Source organism: Branchiostoma belcheri, unplaced genomic scaffold (assembly GCF_001625305.1).
Source record: "Branchiostoma belcheri isolate BF01 breed outbred unplaced genomic scaffold, Haploidv18h27 scaffold25, whole genome shotgun sequence".
NCBI lineage: Eukaryota > Metazoa > Chordata > Leptocardii > Amphioxiformes > Branchiostomatidae > Branchiostoma > Branchiostoma belcheri.
Window position 1 is genome coordinate 444,693 of NW_017803854.1, and position 17,837 is coordinate 462,529.

General features: G+C 45.4%; 1 pseudogene; it reads left to right on the forward strand.

Moving 5' to 3' along the window:
- The first annotated feature begins 815 nt into the window (after positions 1-815).
- Positions 816-3,463, forward strand: LOC109471448 (annotated as a pseudogene).
- Positions 3,464-17,837: the final 14,374 nt, after the last annotated feature.

Consider the following 17,837-nt stretch of genomic DNA (forward strand, 5'->3'; position numbering starts at 1 on the left):
TTAGGCCCTAAAATGAAGAAGCTGAATCCATTTAAAAATGGCAGGAGGAGGAGAAGAAGAAGAAGAAACATCAGAAAAAGCAATATGGTTTCACCACACCACTTCGTGGTGTGGTGAACCCATAATAATAATGACGCATAATGATTTTAATGTGTGATAACTTTTTATTAATCAACCAATGATAAATATGTAATTGTCAGAGCAATTCAGGTCCCAATTACACGGGACCTGCCATTCTGTACAAATGGACATGTGACAAATAAACCATTAATTATAATTATTATTATTTACGTGGAGAACCTCTCGTCCCCAGGGTACTCACCCGGCCACTATCTCGCAAACTGACAAGGTAGTTTAGTTTACATCAAGTGTCTATGGTACTGCAGCAGAGCAGAACTTCCGTTTTTCATATTTCCGTGGTTTAGGTATGAACAACTAACGTCAGTGGCGAAGGCGAGAGGTCGCGATACTCAAGTTTTGGTGCAACTCACTGTCTGAAATATAAACGTACTGCAGTGAACAAAATGCCTCAGGCGTCAGAACTTCAGGTATGCGTCCCTTGTGTACAGTAGCTACATTTCATGCATGATGACACACAGCAAGAATCTGGGCGTCAAAGAAAACCTTTGCTTGGTACCTGAACCAATCAGCAAGGCACACCTGTATTCACCTTTGACTCTGCCCAGGCTGTGTTGTTGGAACAGGTACCACTTCCCCCTTTCACTTTTGACTGAAACTAGCCCCCTTTTTGGCGTACGAGCATTCCAAATCGTGCGAAGAAGATCCTGGAAAGAAAACTATTGCATAACAGCAACATGGCCGCTGCTAGCCTCCCACTAGAGGAGTTTGATGAGAAGTTTCTGACTTGTGCCGTTTGCGAGGAGATCTATACCGACCCCCGCGTCCTTCCCTGTCTTCACACCTTCTGTGCCGGGTGTCTGGAAAAATGGCGGAAGGGCGAGACCCAGTTCACCTGTCCTACATGTCGGGACCAGGTGAGGCTAAAAGAAGCAGGTGTCAGCAGTCTGCCCCCATACTTCTTCATGAACAGCTTGCTGGACTTCAGGGCCTTGCACAACAGTGAGGAAGCTCACGCCAAGTGTCAGATGTGTGAGTCTGGCAATAAGGTAGAAGGATTGTGTACGGACTGCCGTTTGCTACTGTGTAAGAACTGTATAACTGCTCACAGTAACATTCCAAAACTCAGAGACCATTACATCATCACCATGGATGACCTGAAGAACCCCAGCAGCAGGCCAAAGTACACCTGGGCCCCGTACTGCCCTCGGCACACCGACCAGCGCATGACCTTCTACTGCCAACCCTGCGCCAAGCTCGTCTGCCGAGACTGCACCATTAAAGAGCACCGACCAGGGCCAAGGTGGCTCCGAAAACACGACCCACAGGAGGTCAGTGAGGTCGCACAAAAGTACAAGGCTGGACTACAGACGCTAGTAGCCGAAACCAAAGATACAGCTGATGTTCTGAAGAAAACTAAGGAAACCGTTGGCCAAGAACTCACAAGCATCACAGAAAACTGTCAAACAATAAGAAAGGAAATCGAGAAACATTTTGCTGACATGAGAGCAAAGCTGAACAAAGAAGAAAAGAAGGCCAAAGAGAAGTTAGACAAGATGGAGAAGGACCAGAAAGAGCCTCTTGTGAAGGAAGAGAAAGAGTTGGAGGAAAAGTTCAAGTCTACTGAAGAAGGACTGAAGTTCTCTACAGACGTTCTAGCTAGAGGTAATGATGTAGAAATTCTCACATTTAGGCAACAGTTAGAAGATAGGCTAAATATTCTTTCTTCTACTGAGATTAAGCATAAGGCTTTGACGAATAAGATATCTTTCCAGTCAGATGCCCTGTACACTGATCCTGCTCACTGTTACCTGTTTCTATCGGAAGAAATATTGTTCATCACAGAGGCCCCGGTAGAGAGTTTGCCAACTACTGTTATTTACAGACCACGGACAGACGAAGTTTGGAAAACGAATCCAGAAGTCACAGTCACGTCCCCTGGGGGGCAATTGGTTAAAGTAGACACCACCCTAGCTGGCGGTAGATTTAAAGCAGTTTGGAGGCCACAAACATCTGGGAAACATGTGGTGAGCGTGGCTGAAAGGGGAGGTGGTGGGTGGGGACATGTATTGTATATGTGGATGCGGTGCTCCCCTCTCACTGTAGACGTTAGCAGTAACGACCCGGTATTGAGATTTGGGAGGAAAGGAAGCCAACAGGGACAGTTTGATACCCTCATAGATCTAGCAGTCAGTGGAGACAAGCTGTATGTGGCTGATACTATTACAACGCACGTGTTCAGGTGTTTGATCTGGCTGGAAACGTTTGTTACTCATTTTCAACAGGTGCAAATCCTGTCTCAATTGCAGTTCAGATTGATTGCACCATAGTGGTGAAATGTGGGGAAGAAGTTAAGAGGTTTACACCATCAGGAGAATTGTTGCACAAATTTCCTTTGAGTAAACACTGCACTAAGCCCTATGGGCTGGCAGTACAAAGGAATGGGAGGGTTCTTGTAGCTGACTATGGCAAACACAGCATTTTCCTGTTTGAGGCAGATGGGACACTAGTGAAACAGGTGGGAGGGAAGGGGAAAGGGCAGTTTAACCAGCCATGTTTCGTTTGCGTGGATAAAAGGGACAACATCATTGTGTCAGATACAGCCAACGACTGTATTCAGGTGTTTGACAAGAATCTTAACGTCCAACACAAGTTTGGTCAGAAGGGCAGCCAGCCACAGGACATGTGGGGCCCTATGGGGGTGTCAGCTGACAGCAGGGGGAACATAGTTCTAGCAAACATTGGGGAGGTATCTGATGTAGGTGGTGTAAAACATGGCAAGAAGCTTCAGGTATTCCGCCCAGATGGCACATGGGTGTCCACCATTAGTAGTGATGGGGACAAACTAAAGAAACCCCACGGGGTGGCTGTGACAGAGGATGGGCATGTGTTCGTAGCTGACCCTGGCGACCACTGTATCAGGAAGTACAGGTACATGTGAGGAAACATTCTTACTTCAAATGCTTATCAATCTTGTACATGTATGTTCCTTTCTGTGCATTTTAAAGTGACAGAGCTTAGTTTTTTCATGTATAACAACCGTATTGATTTTTATCAACACAGTGAACAGCAATGTTATTATCGTGTAATGTGAACGTTTACACAAAACATGTCGAATGTAATATTAACATATATTTCATAAGCAGTTTAAAGTCATTTTGCAAATGGGAAACTTATAGGTCTGCATGGAAACACATGGGGGGGCAACACTTTGATCTATGTAGTAGCTGACCTAAATTACAATGTTTCCATTTGTAGTATAATATTAGTGTAATATATACCAGAAATAGAACAATATATACGAGAACTGCATGGCCGCAAAGTGCATTCTACCTTTTTAATTTGACAGAAAACTCCGTAACACTTATGTGCCCTAAATGTCTTTTGTTAACTGTTGACTTTGTAAAAATCAATTGTACACTGCGTTTGGTATTCTTACAGATGGTAGTAATGCAATAAATTGCACAAGTAGAAACACGCGTGTTCTGTTGGGCTTAAATGACTGTCTAAAGCTGCATAACCTTGAACTTGCAACTCTGTAGAGATCACACAGGTCTAACCCCAGAGATATTTACATCAGGCCATATTGTGGACCTGCTCCTTCGAACCAAAATGACCAGAAATGACCTTCACATGACGTTGTGTACAAGCTAGCAAACGTTTTAAACCAGCCATTGTGTAGTTAGTGCGCAGCTGTAACACTGACCCTCCCTTTTCCGTCACAATGACAACATTCGACTAACCAACAATCGAACTCCGCACATGATACCTGTACCGCGACCTCGAAAGACAAAGTCCACACCAACCCCAGGTAGCTATAAGTTCAGGAGTGAGGAAGCTCCATGCAAAACACAAGGGCTAGGGGCACAGTATAGTACAGATCGGATCTTACACATCCTTGAACTACAGAGTATGTTGGGTGTGCCCCTCCCCTTGCCAAGCCAGCTTGGCGCCTAACACTTTGAACTAACGTCATAACAAATGTGGGCAGGCCCGAGGCTTGGAAGTGCCTCTCAGTTTGCAAACGTGACATAGAATGGCTCTTAATAACAAGCAGACAAACATACTATAGAAGTTTCCAACCCAAGAGGGTTTACAACTTAGTACAAGTCGCCTACCAGTCAGAAACTTCCAGCTCAGGGAGTCAAACTTACCGCCGCAGTCGACCGGAACACCCTGGGACCGAGACCCTGGGGACATTCTGCCGTCTGTTTATTTACGTAGTGGACCTCTCGGCCCAAAGGTACTCAGGGCCATAACCAGCAGGTGCGGCATGTGAGAGTGTCACAGCCAAGACATCGGGTAGGCTTAGCCACCTGTCTTATTGCTAAGACGTTGAACCCTTCAAGACGTTTTTCTTTCCTCTTGAGCCGTGACCTCAAAATCCCCGGCCAAACTTTGGAAACTGACAAGGTAGTTTGGTTACAACTTATAAACATTACACCAATGTTTATCAAACTTCTCGAGATCAAGAAAGAATAACAAAGAAGAAAAGCAACAGTATATTTATTGTTGTAGAACTGATCTGAAAAGACTAAAGGGTTTTTCACTTTTCATTCAGTCACAATTCCCCATCATCATCATCATCATCATCAAGTCGGGCGGCTAGTCTAGTCTCTCTTTCCAGTCACTTCTGCCCGCCATTAACTGTCCCAAATGTTCAGCCCTCACCCCTACATCCTCGGCAAGCTGGTCTATGTAGGTCCGCTGAGGTCGCCCTACGCTGGCGTGTCCATCTGTTGACCAGTGTCCAGAGCAAAAGTTCGCTAGCAAGCTCATTTTTGTTTCTAAAACAATGCCCAGCAAACCTGGCCCTTCTCTTCCGTATGGTGGATGATACGGTTGGTAGTATCCCATACAATTCCCCTTAAGTGTGCCGATTGATAATAAGAGAATTGACTAGACTGCCTGCATCACAACCGCCCTATCCCCGGGGCATGTTAGGCAGCCCAGGATCGGGACAAAACGGGCAGATTTGGTTCTAATGACTTACTATCCCAGCCGGAGGGGACGTAGAGCCGGTAGGCCCGACATTTTCCCTGTGGAGGTTGGGGCGACACAACACAGCCTAAGGTTCAAACACACAAGCGACGTACTTTGTTTTCCTGCAGGCTCACGATGGTGAACAAGGCAGGCATGACAATTCTGTACACAGTTCTCAAACCCATGGTGGTGTTAGATGGAAAAGTTATTCTGAAGTTTTAAGACTATTTCAAATTAAGAAATTACGGGGACGCCGGGGGATTCATGCAATTTGTTTAACCAACTTTTTACATCCCTGTACTTGAACCAACCGCTCTTTCAAATTATTGAATTTAAATTTTCATTCAAATGCAATCTTCATTTTAAAACTTGAATCAACACCTTTCCTCTCAGTACAAAAATATCAAAAGTTATTGACCACCTCCAGTCCAAAATGGAACCGTCCCTTCGTAAGAAAGCAGACGAGAATTGTCACCTGTCACACCAGGTGAGAGACAGGTAGAGCAGCAGGACAGGTGAGTGGCAGGTAGAGCGGCGGAACAAAACGGACCGGATTAAAGGATTATCCGCGTCCGGGGATCATCCATCATACAGGCGGGACCTGTCAACAGGACTTCTCACCTCGGGGCTTCTTCGGTCCGAACTCCGTGTCGCTTTTGTTGTGTCTGTCTTCCACTCGACTGCGGAGATCTTTTCTTGTGGCCACTAGAAAAAGTTAAAAGCGTTAAGTTGTATGTTTTCTTTCTTTGAGAAATCAGTTAAAATCGTGTTGCAAACTATGAAATTTCTGACAATAAATTTCACCACAAACAGATGACACGTGGCGTTCCGCAAATGGCTTAAGAGTGCTGGGTACTTTAAATTAAAACTAGACGTTAATTTTTTTACCAATCTATGAATTACCCCTATCTTAAGACGCCAAAAGCTCACAGACGTAGGGCTTACCGTAGAAGCAAGCCTTTAAGTCTGAAATTTCTTGGGATAGTAGGCGTCTGTATGAGGCGTACTTTTAGGCTACCTCCGTACTGCTTTAAAAAGTATATCACCAGAAATTACTTACCTAATGCTTAGGTCACAATTCAAGAAAGGGGCCCGCTCGGCGCGTGTTCGGCGTGTTTTTTGGCACTACCGAACGGGACCTGGAGGGAGACCGGCGGGCTTCCCGACGGCTGCCGGCCTATTTTTGGCCCCGCGCGGTCGCCGAATCGATTTTAACTCAGAGTTAAAAACACTTCGGGCCCCGTTCGGCGAAATACGCCGAAGCGACGCCGTAACCTCACTGCCCGGGACCCGTCAGGCGGCCGAACAGGCACCTGCCTAAGATTATGACGTCACATGTGCTGATCAGTGCATCAGATGGTCAGGAAAAGGGGGTTATAGGGAGCATATATAAACTCCTGCCTCAGACTACGTCGCACAGTTCACCACGTGTGTGTTACATCGTGTACTTGTGTGTGTTACACCTTGTATTTGTGTGTCAGAATGTCGAAGGGCAAGGGAAAACAGCCGGCACGGCTCTCTTGCCAACTTCATAAAACAGATCATAACAGGAATAGAATGTGTCTGACATTATCTCTTGTTACGTCATATGCCTTCGTAATAAAATGGAATCAGAAGTTATTGGCATTTATTTTCAGTCCAAATTTCAACAGAAGTAACGATATTCAGTGGTTTTATTGCTCAATAGCAAGGAGCTGCCACGGCACACTTCCTGCGTCACTGCTGAAGTACTTCGGAATTCCTGCGTCACTGTTGAAGTACTTTCGAAAGTAGGCCCTCGGTTACTTTTGCGACGCACCAGTTCTGCCTGCCTCTCTTCTTCAGCTACCAATGCCAGAAGACCTACATGTAGGTTGTCACCAATCTCAATCTCAGACGGGCTTGTAAGTTGTTTGCAGGTTGCACTGAACGCTGCATCGCCAACTTCAGTCTACTCTTTACTTGACGTGTACTCTTTACTTGACGTGAACGGTAGCAGGCAGTGCAGCGCTTATATATGTACCTGCTCAAAAACACGAGAGGAGCCCGTCGGGATCCCGCCAGGAACCCGCCAGGGACCTGACAGCTGCCCGGCCGAACTGTAAGAGCTGGTCGGCACCCTATCACACGCCGCACGGGTCAGGACGGGCGACTGACCGGGCACCGGACGGGTCCCTGACAGAAACCGGCCGCAAAAGTTTATGAATATTAATGAGAGCCGCCGGCCGGAGCACAAGCAGGCCCCGACAGGGAGCCGTAAAGGAACATTTAATTGTGACCCTGACAGTACGGCGCACGCTCGGCGTCATGACGCCGGCCGGCGTCTACGCCGAGGACATGCCGAACGGGCGCCGTTTCAAATGTGACCTAAGCATAATCCAACCCAATCAGGTAAGATTGGTAAACCTGCAGCATTGATTCCCACTTCACATGGGCTGCCCATGTCCTTGGTGCTGAAACAGATATCTGATAAGCTCTCAACGATAATATCTCGTGAATATCAATGGTTTGTGAGTGTATGCACCCATGGGTGCATTTGCGTGTGTGTGTGTTTGTGTGTGTGTGCATGTATGTGTATGCAGTTAGGTATGCAGGTAGGTATACGTGTCTTTGTATGTGAGTGTGGGAGGGGGTGGCTGGCTGTCTGTGTATGAGACATTGACATTGTTTCCATGTCCCATGTCAGTATGAATTAGACTTCTATTTTACGACACTGAGAATGTAAAACAAAACACGGAACTTCCACGTACACAACCCGCTTCACACTCTGACCCAGAAGCAGACAGCCCGTCCTTCCCTCCGCGCATCCTCTATAACAACATATCGATCTCATCGATTACCCAGACATACAGCTAATCCCGGCCCGTTCCCAGCGCCGTCCCGATTGATCGTAGCCGGACCGTGACGGTGACCCCGTCTTCCCCGGGGACCCTGTGCGACCCCCGCCCGCCCGCTGGCCGGGGGCGCATCGGTCAGAGTCCGTACCTCGCAAATTGAAGGCTAATTTTTACCGTCCACTTGGGGTATGGCGGTGTGGGTGCAGATATGGGGCTATTTAGTCTGGGAAATACAGTAGTTTTTATAAATAAAAATGGGTCCCGATTCACTCTGTGCAGGGCATAGGTGGTGCCCATCATCATGTAACCGGTGCGATAGCTCAATCGGGTAGAGTTATCATGCTGTTAAAGTATTCTGGTGATTATGTATCTGGTGTGTTACTCTGAGCTGGTTGTTATACCGGCTATGCAGATACAGAAGCTGGTGTTACACCGAGGGGTGGATACCGGCTATACAGATACAGAAGCTGGTGTGTTTTGCCGAAGGGCGGTTATACCGGCTATAAAGATACAGAAGCTGGTGTGTTACGCCGAAGGGCGGTTATACCGGCTATACAGATACAGAAGCTGGTGTGTTACGCCGAAGGGCGGTTATACCGGCTATACAGATACAGAAGCTGGTGTGTTACACCGAAGGGTAGATACCAGCTATACATATACAGACACGGATGTATACGCAATTCTGACTCACTAGATGACATCATGCATACGCTTCTGACACCATAATATAAATCATAAATTAGCATTTTGATGGGTAAAATCATTTAAAAGTCGTCATACTATGCAAAAATGCGGTTGTAAAATCAGCAATGAAGACACGTAAAACCTGTACGTTTTTAGGAAGATGCTTGTCGCCCGAGGATCAATATAAAAATGTTCAAAACACTTCCACAAGAATGATAAATAATGAAAGCTAGGAATGAATCAATGACGTTAGCTTATGTTTCCTAAGACCAAATAATGTTTCAAGACTGTGGCGTCTTTAGTATTATCCAAAGGAAATTTTGTCCTTGTACAAACCCTAGTACATGTTATTACCCCTAAGAAACCCGTTGAAAGACAGACGCAAAACGACCAGACCAAATCGATCAATTTGAATAGCCCAATTACATATGTGAGAACAATATCGTACTTTTAATTACCGTTCTCTGATATGTAATCTTTATTGCTTAATACCAAATCAGCCGCGCCGAAACAGTTAACAGGTCGCCCCAACTGGTGCCATTAATATGCAGTAAATCTTTAAAAATACACTTAGGACCAAGTCAGGCGTGGACTTCTTTATTGAACTTCCCTTCCTTAATTAGGCTTCACAGCATGGCGCCCCGGTTGTTAGTTTAGGGGCCATAAGTCTCATTTAATAACAGTCAATATATTAGCGCCGGTCGGACTGTGAACCATCTATGTGCCATACTCCGCTGGGTCGACAGGACGGATGTTTTTTTAACACTGCAAATAAGTCAGGAGAGATTTTTGTATATACCAGATGGCGAAGAAATCAAACTTCTTGTAAAAGTTAACGTATATTGCTGAGTTATTTTTATCTTAATTTACATTTTGTTTGTACATTTCCAACGGGTACATCCGAAAACATAGATTGCTGTAACCTCTTAGTCTCTACCAGACTAACTACTCTGGCTATATATAGGAGAATAACTGCCAGGGCAGTTTAGTCGCCTTGTAGGTTTGACTGACCACGCAGGGAAAGAAACTACCTCCCCGCGGCCGGACTCCCTTGCGGCTTGGCCAATTTTACTCTCTTTTTTGCCAAATTCTACGACCCGTATTCCCGTAGAAAGGCCTGGTGGAGGCTAGTAAACTCTCCTCTTCCTCGCCGAACGTAAAACTGGATTTCAAACACCTTTCCTGTCAGGATATTCAACGACGTACACAGATGATTACAGAATGATTCTTGGTGCGGTTGGACGCCTGTTCTGGTATTTAAGCTTCTCTCGGTCTTTTAGACAAACCGCCCAGTCCGTCTGGCGCACCTGCAGTGCCGAACGACGTCAGAACGACATGCGTCTTCATATCGATGTCGTGCAAATTGATCCGCTTCGAAGACTTCAATTTTGTCGGCAGATGTCGGCAAAAAAACACAACATCAACGTTTTTGATGTATTTCTTGGTTTCTTCTAATCAATTATCTTGCGTGCAGGGCTCGAAATACTGGGTGCATGTGCACCTTAGTGCACCAAAAATTGGAGCTGTGCACCCAATTTTTTCTGTGGTACATGCACCCAAATATTTCGGTAGATATATTTGTACATATTAAACGTATAATAGTATACAGGATATTTTTGGCATCTAAGTGTCAGAAAAATAATAAAATCTTTGTTTTACTACTTGTGCAAGAATTTGTTAAGAATAAGTTAGCTCCCATTTCAGATTCAAGCTTAGAAGAGGAGAAGTAAGATCTGTAAATCGGTTTTGTTTTATATGGTGCGCCCAAAAATATTTGGGTGCACCTAATATTTTTGGCTGGGTGCACCAGTGCACCTATTCCCAAACATGTATTTCGTACTCTCCAAGCAGAGGTTTGGGTTTTGGGGGTATTTTTAGGGTGTTTTCAGGCTTTTTTAAATCGGGGTTTCTCATTTTCACTGAATTTTATTCGGGTTTGGTGGGGAAAAAATTCAGTGCAAAAGAGAAACCCCGATAAAAAAAGGCCTAAAAACACGCTAAAAATACAGCCAAAACCCAAACCTCTGCTTGGAGAGTGGTATTTCGAGCCCTGGCGTGCGATACTCGGAGATCTGAAGGCAGGCACGCCGCGCGAAGACTAGACGCGGGCCGGCGTCGGCGAGTCGAGGCGGTAGTTGGGGCAGGGTGGCGTCGGAAAGACGTCTCACCTACGGGCTTCCAGCCAAGGCGTCGTAAAAATTCAAACCGTTTTAATGATCCTGATGTCTGCCGTATTCGCGGGGTCAAAAGTTGATGCGAAGCTGTAATGAAGTACAAACAGACTGGAGCGATGTCGTCATTAAGGTGTAACATCCCGTATCATGTTGTTTTCAAGTCACTAGTGCTATAAGCAAGTGATAGTGCTAACCAAATATAACAACGTATTACAATACAGGTATGCATTACAAAAGCATGACTACATGTACATGACTACATGTAATTCTGCCTCAAAACATCCTTACCAGTTTGGTTCAGTGTGATATGTACATGTACATGTGCTGGTAACCTAGTTTTCAATAGTTACCTTTAAATCAGCCGACGTGCAGAATTGTCATTTTTAAAATTAACAAATCACATTGCTTTATACACCAATACATTGTCTAACTATTGCACAATACGACCGCTAGGTTCATGGACTAGTAGAAATATCCAATTGCAACTCTGGATGACACGAAATCCACGTGCGCTATGTCATCTATACAACTAACAAGCCGCATTTAACGTATGCATGTCTAGATTATACATGTACACCGTTACATACTATTAGTCTAGCCATTACACCATATAGCCGTTACGTACAAAGAGATGTCGGCTACTGAACGTGTGTGATGCTAACCTACATCTAGTTTTTAAGCAGTTACATTTAGATACATGTTAATCCACGTGCCATCTGTCATTTGTACAATTTAAAAATCAAATGTTTAACATATACATTTCTGGATCATACGCCAATACACAATCTAGCCGAAACAGTCTTACTAAGGTTTCTCTAGTTGGCTATAGACAGGAAATATGTAACAATAAATCCACGTGAAATATGTTATTTGTAAAATTAACAAATCACATTTAACGTATGCATTGCTGGACCATACGTGTATGCACCAATGCATAGTCTAGCCATTGTACGAAACAGCTAGTAAAGAAAATACACTGAGAAATATCAATTCACGTGCAATATGTCATTTGTACAATTAACGCTAAGACATAGTCTAGCCACTGCAGACATAGCCGCTACGCACACTAGTAGAGACATCGGCAATATACTAGTAGAACGCGCTGGTAGCGTTCAGGTTGAGTGCGGCGCCAGGGTGTGTCTCCGCGACCCCCCGAGGCGACTCAGCACCAAACTCCGGGCCTCGGTGCCGGGCGCGCTCGTGGGAAACGGGGCAGAAAAATTAGCTTTCGGATTCCAATTATCGAGGCGAGATGGATGCGGCCGCTACACGGGGACCGCCGGGAGAGGGGACACTACGGCACCGCTGGGAGTCTCATGTTTTGATTAAAAAAAAAGCAGCATGGTTTCTATGGCATTTCGCTATTTTTGTGTTGAGGTTATTTTAGATTTTGCTGCTTTCTAAGGCCATCCATTCATTCATTCATCCATCCATCCATCCACTCATTATTCCATCCATCCATCCATCATTTTATCTATATATCCATCCATCCATCCATCCACCCATCCATCCATCCTTCTATCCATCCATCCATCCATCTACCCACCCATCCATCCATCCACCCATTCCTCCATCCATCCATCCATCCATCCATGCTCCACACATCCGTCCATCCATCCTTTTATCCATCCTCTATCCATCCATCCTTTCGGGAGAGGGGACACAACAGTAGCCTGGTATCCAGCCTTGTTAGCTTTAGTCCGCTACCAGCGGATCTTGGGTAGCGGACTAAAGCTATCGAGGCTGGATACCAGGCTAACACAACAGCACCGCTGGGATTCTGATGTTTTGATTAAAAAATAGCAGCATGGTTTCTATGGCATTTCGCTATTTTTGTGTTGAACTTATTTTAGATTCTGCTGTTTTCTAAGGCCATACATATCAGGCGATTCCGAGCTTTAACTCTGGTGTCAACGGATGATAGTTTGCAGACCCCGAACTAGAAATTGACATCCATTGTCAACATTCATCCATCCTTCTATCTATCCTTCTATCCATCCATCCTTCCCCTCGTCCCTCCATCCATCCTTCTACCCCTCCATCCATTTTTCTACCCCTCCATCCTTCTACCCCTCCATCCGTTCATCTGTTCATCTATTCCACCCTTCATTCATTTATTCATTCGTTCATACATACATACATACATTCTTTCATTCATTCATTCATTCATTCAATGCTTATTTCTTTTACTCACCTAGTACCCAACTAGTATTCAGATCGACTGTTTTTCTATCACAGATGCCCACTGTCGTTCTCAAAGGTCGACGGGCGTCTTCTTCTGTCCACAGAACTTCACAACCTAAACTTTTTCCACCTCCCAGTATAATAAGTACCAAAGCCGACCCAAGCATGTGCAAATATCAGAGGTGTTGATCGCATGATCACAAGAATCCGTGCCAGGTCTCAAAAGTTCCAGGTATATTCCTGTCCACACAACTTTAGACCCTAAACTAGGTGCTAAGTCCGACCCGACCTGTGCAAATATCATCCGTAATTGAACCAGCCAATCTTCACTCATTCAATCTCTTACTCACTCACTCGCTCACACGCTCACTCACTCACTCACTCACTCGCTCACTCACTCACTCACTCACTCACTCGCTCACTCACTCACTCGCTCGCTCGCTCGCTCACTCACTCACTCACTCGTCCATTATTCTAGTCATTTCATACTGACGACTGTTTGCATGACCACAGGTCTCAAAAGTCTATTCCTGTCCACACAACTTTAGACCCTAAACTTTTCCCACCCTGCAGTAGAGTAGCTGAGTAGGTGCTAAGTCCGACCCGACCTGTGCAAATATCATCCGTAATTGAACCAGCCAATCTTCACTCATTCAATCTCTTACTCACTCACTCGCTCACACGCTCACTCACTCACTCACTCACTCACTCACTCGCTCACACGCTCACTCACTCACTCACTCACTCACTCGCTCACTCACTCACTCACTCACTCGCTCGCTCGCTCGCTCACTCACTCGTCCATTATTCTAGTCATTTCATACTGACGACTGTTTGCATGACCACAGGTCTCAAAAGTCTATTTCTGTCCACACAACTTTACACCCTAAACTTTTCCCACCCTGCAGTACAGTAGGTGCTAAGTCCGACCCGACCTGTGCAAATATCATCAGTAATTGAACCAAAAGAGCCAATCTTCTGTCTCATCAGCGGAGTCCCGCGGGGTGCTCATCCCGCCCCTCCCGCTCGGCAATCTCCGTCCATCTTCGTTACCCCGACAGTTTCCCATCAGCGCGGTGTAATGTTTTCATTACCGACATGTTTTTATTCCTACTTCGGGCCCGAGAACAGTTTTAGTGCTGATGCGCGGAGATGATTGTTTTTGCACGGCGGAGTTGTAAAGTACCGGGGCTGCTGGATCTGGTCTGCTGTCGCACTTGTCTCCGTTAACTCGCAGTAATCACCTCTCATCTGAACCGGGATGGAACTACAGCAACTAGAGTTCATTCTCTTCTCCACAACTTCCGCGGACAACTTTGTTTTCTGTCTAGAACTGTAGAAGTTTTCTTTTACACTACCCAGATAGACTAACATAACTTACGTTTCGGTGTCTATCAGACACCTTTCTCAGAGCTTCTGACTGGAGTTCTGCATCTAGCTGCTACATGTATATGTAGCCGATGTAGGTGGCGTATCCTATAGCTGATGTAACTATTTTCGAAAGTTTGTTTTCAGTCTATTCTGTAGATGAGAAAAACTCTTCAATTTGGGCAGATAGCCCCTGGCCTTCACGTCACGGGGCACTATAACTACAGGCCACACCGTTGCCTGACCTAGTCCACAGAACTCTGTGCTCTAGAATTCCCAGAATCTCTGAAAAGATCAAGAAACGGAGAATGGAGCTGGCTGGACAAAGCATCCGACATTCTGAGCTGCCAGCCAGCCAGCTTGTTCTGTGGGAGCCAGCAGAAGGAAGGAAGAGAAGGGGTAGAAGAGGCATAATCTTCCTGGACACCCTGAAGCGGGATGCTGGGCTCAGAAACATTACCACAGCAGAACTCCGCTCACTGATGGAGGACAGGGATGAGTGGAGAAGAAAAACCCATTGTCTCCAGTGTTGACATCCTAGATGTCCCCATTAAAGGTTGAAGTCCACACACTGCAAATAAACTAATAGTTTCTTGACTTAAATCATGACTTGAGGTTGAAATCGCAGATAGTTTGACTTTAGTTAGACTCTGAGTCGGAGTAATAAGTTCGGAGGGCGTGACCCGTGACACGACACGAGATCATCCAAAGATTTTCACTTCTTCCCTCTTGGACATATCTCAAGACGCGTCGATTAGAGGTGTGTTGAACACTTCTATGTCAAGACCCTGCTTAGAAGATCTGAAGCGTGTCACAACAAGTGATTCCACGACGACACAAACCTACCAGGACGCCTAGTAGTCTTGGCTTATTAAAAAGCGCCAGATGTCTCTAAAGCCATAAAAAGGAAAATAAGACGCCATCGTCAGATAGACCACCGTCAGTAAAGTCTGTCACTTCTGTTGTGGAAATCTAACCATAAATACACCTGAAGCGAGTACACATATTTTTTCTGCAAAGCAAATGCACGTGCCTTATTATGAAGCTACCACTAAAGCTATCTTTGATTTGAGCCATTCTGATGATCTGGCTGACCATGACCGACTTTTGACAGTGTAAACTAAAAACTCCGGCGTGCAACTACGGTGACGGTTGCTGTTTCGTTATAGACGTTTTCATCATTGTTACTGCTGTTATGTTTCCTTTGTTTGCTTGTTCTTTTTGTTTATTTGTTTGTTTTATTGGAATTTTTATTAGTATTGGATAAATTCCCTGGAGTCTGCAATGATGTAACGCTAATGCGAGAGGGGTGTTCGCCAGGCCTCCATCCTGGTGATTTGTAGTGAATCACCAACTTCCAGATTTTTAGGGTCTTCATCTTTCTCTGTAGTCGTCCTCTTGCTGAACCTTATAACGGTTGTTACTCCTCACGACTCAATCATCTAGTTGATAGACAGGACTCTTCAGTGACAGGTAATCATGTTTTAATCCGGACAGCCTCCGGGTTGGAAGTTCGGCGTCGCCCTGCCCGTCTCCCACCCCTCCCTAACTCTAGTCTCCACCAGAATCACGGCGAGGGTTCAATAAAAGTAAAATTTCACCAATAGTGAGAATCCTTGACTAGGACAGTTTAGCCTAGCCTCCACCGGACTCCTTTTGCAGGCTGATAAATAGTAGAAATTGGCCTAAAAAGGTAAACTGGAGATTTGCACAGGCAAACTGGATATTTTATAGTGGCCATATCATCTGGCCAATGATATTCCCTTTTAGGCCAATTTCTACTATTTATCAGCCTGCAAAAGGAGTCTGGTGGAGACTAAGTTTAGCCAGCGTAGAGCTCATTTGCCCGCGCAGTTAGAGGGGGAGATTAACCCTCTCGCGGACTGACTCTCCTGGCCAACTATCCCTTGTTATACCACCAGCCTCACCTACTCTTATGTCCACCAGCAAGAGTCACTGCATACCGTAGCAGTCTGCAGTACTATGGACCTTACCTGTGCATGTGGAACACTCTTCCGCTACAGCAACGGCACTTAAACAGGTCATTAAGAACAGGACTTGAGTATGTTGCATTTTGCTAATTGTTTATGTACTGTGTATTTGTTGTATGGATTTTATGTGTATCCAGGATTACCTGAAAAGCTAGCCAAGTAGGAAGGTCTGGTGGAGGCTACCCTGCCTCAGCACCGCACCGCCTCCGTCTCCCGTCCCGCCCAGTAATAGAGCTTTCCGAAAACGACTCCCCGGTAATTGGCAATTTGGGAGCGGTGCCTGGGGCCCGGCGGCTCGGTCGGGATGGGAGCGTCCTCCTGTACCGGGGCAGCGGCGGCCCGCCACAACTCTTCATTACCGCCTGACATGTTGACATCATCGGTGATTATGTCTGCGCTTCCGGCTCCGCGGGGCCGCTCGTTCCCGCGGTTTTACGACCAGTCAGACCGCCGCGCCGTAATTTGTTGTCATATTTTATATCTGCGGACGTCCCCGAAGGTGACCACGTACGTACTGTACGGACGTGTCGGTGTGATATTCAATATAACAGCGCCCCCTCCTGCCGGTTTTCTACACCTACACGGTATAGCACTATCACAGGACAGGAAATGAAGAAATTGCTTGTCAATAAAATGTCACATCTCAGCTGGATGCGGATTGGTCCAGTACGGACATTGGAAGAGATTATCACAATGATCCGCTTGTAAAAATATCATTGTCATTGTAAAAACATCGACAGAAAAAAAAGTGGATTAATGTGATGTAAACCGTCGTTAGGTTCACAAAGACACCTCTTATCTTTTTCACGTCAAACAAAACGTATGAATCCTACTTGATACAAATGATATTCAATAAATAGTTTCCTTTCTGTAAAATCGTGACTAGATGACACATAAACGTTGTTGCCTCGTTCGAATGTTTTTTTTTTATTTTCCAATTATTCATGACCTAACATGGCGACGGCACACTCAAGTTATAGCAACTTATTTTATGCCACCACCAACACAGAGTACAAATACAGGACAGGACAATACTCATTTTCACACGAGTTAAGTGAGGAAAGTCGTGTAAAGTTCGGATGTTCCAGGAGAGAACGTTGGAACAGAAGGTGTTCGAATAGAACACGACCGGGAACAGAAATGCTCGAAATACTGTTCGAATGTTCTTTATCGGCTGAGACTCAAACCATATACAGAAAATGAAGGATATATGTATTTTACAGCAATAGGAGGTGCATGGGAACTAACAAGTGTACATTTTAAAGTGGTTAGGTTGCATGTCTTCTTATCTAGTCGTTCAATACATTTCTATGATTAGCTCAGAAGAGGCATGTGTATCCTACAAACTTATCATTACAATATCATCGCTGTTTCTAGCACCAAAGAGCCACTGGTCTACCCCACGGCTTACCCCTCCGAACGTCAGCAGAAGTGCTCAGAGCTCCGCCCGTCTGCAAAATCAAAATTTATCTCCGCATAACTTCCTAACGCTGTCAACAGACTTTCGCAAGAGTCGTAAAAACGGACCCTGTCAAAGTTTGTGGTCATCACCGGCGGAA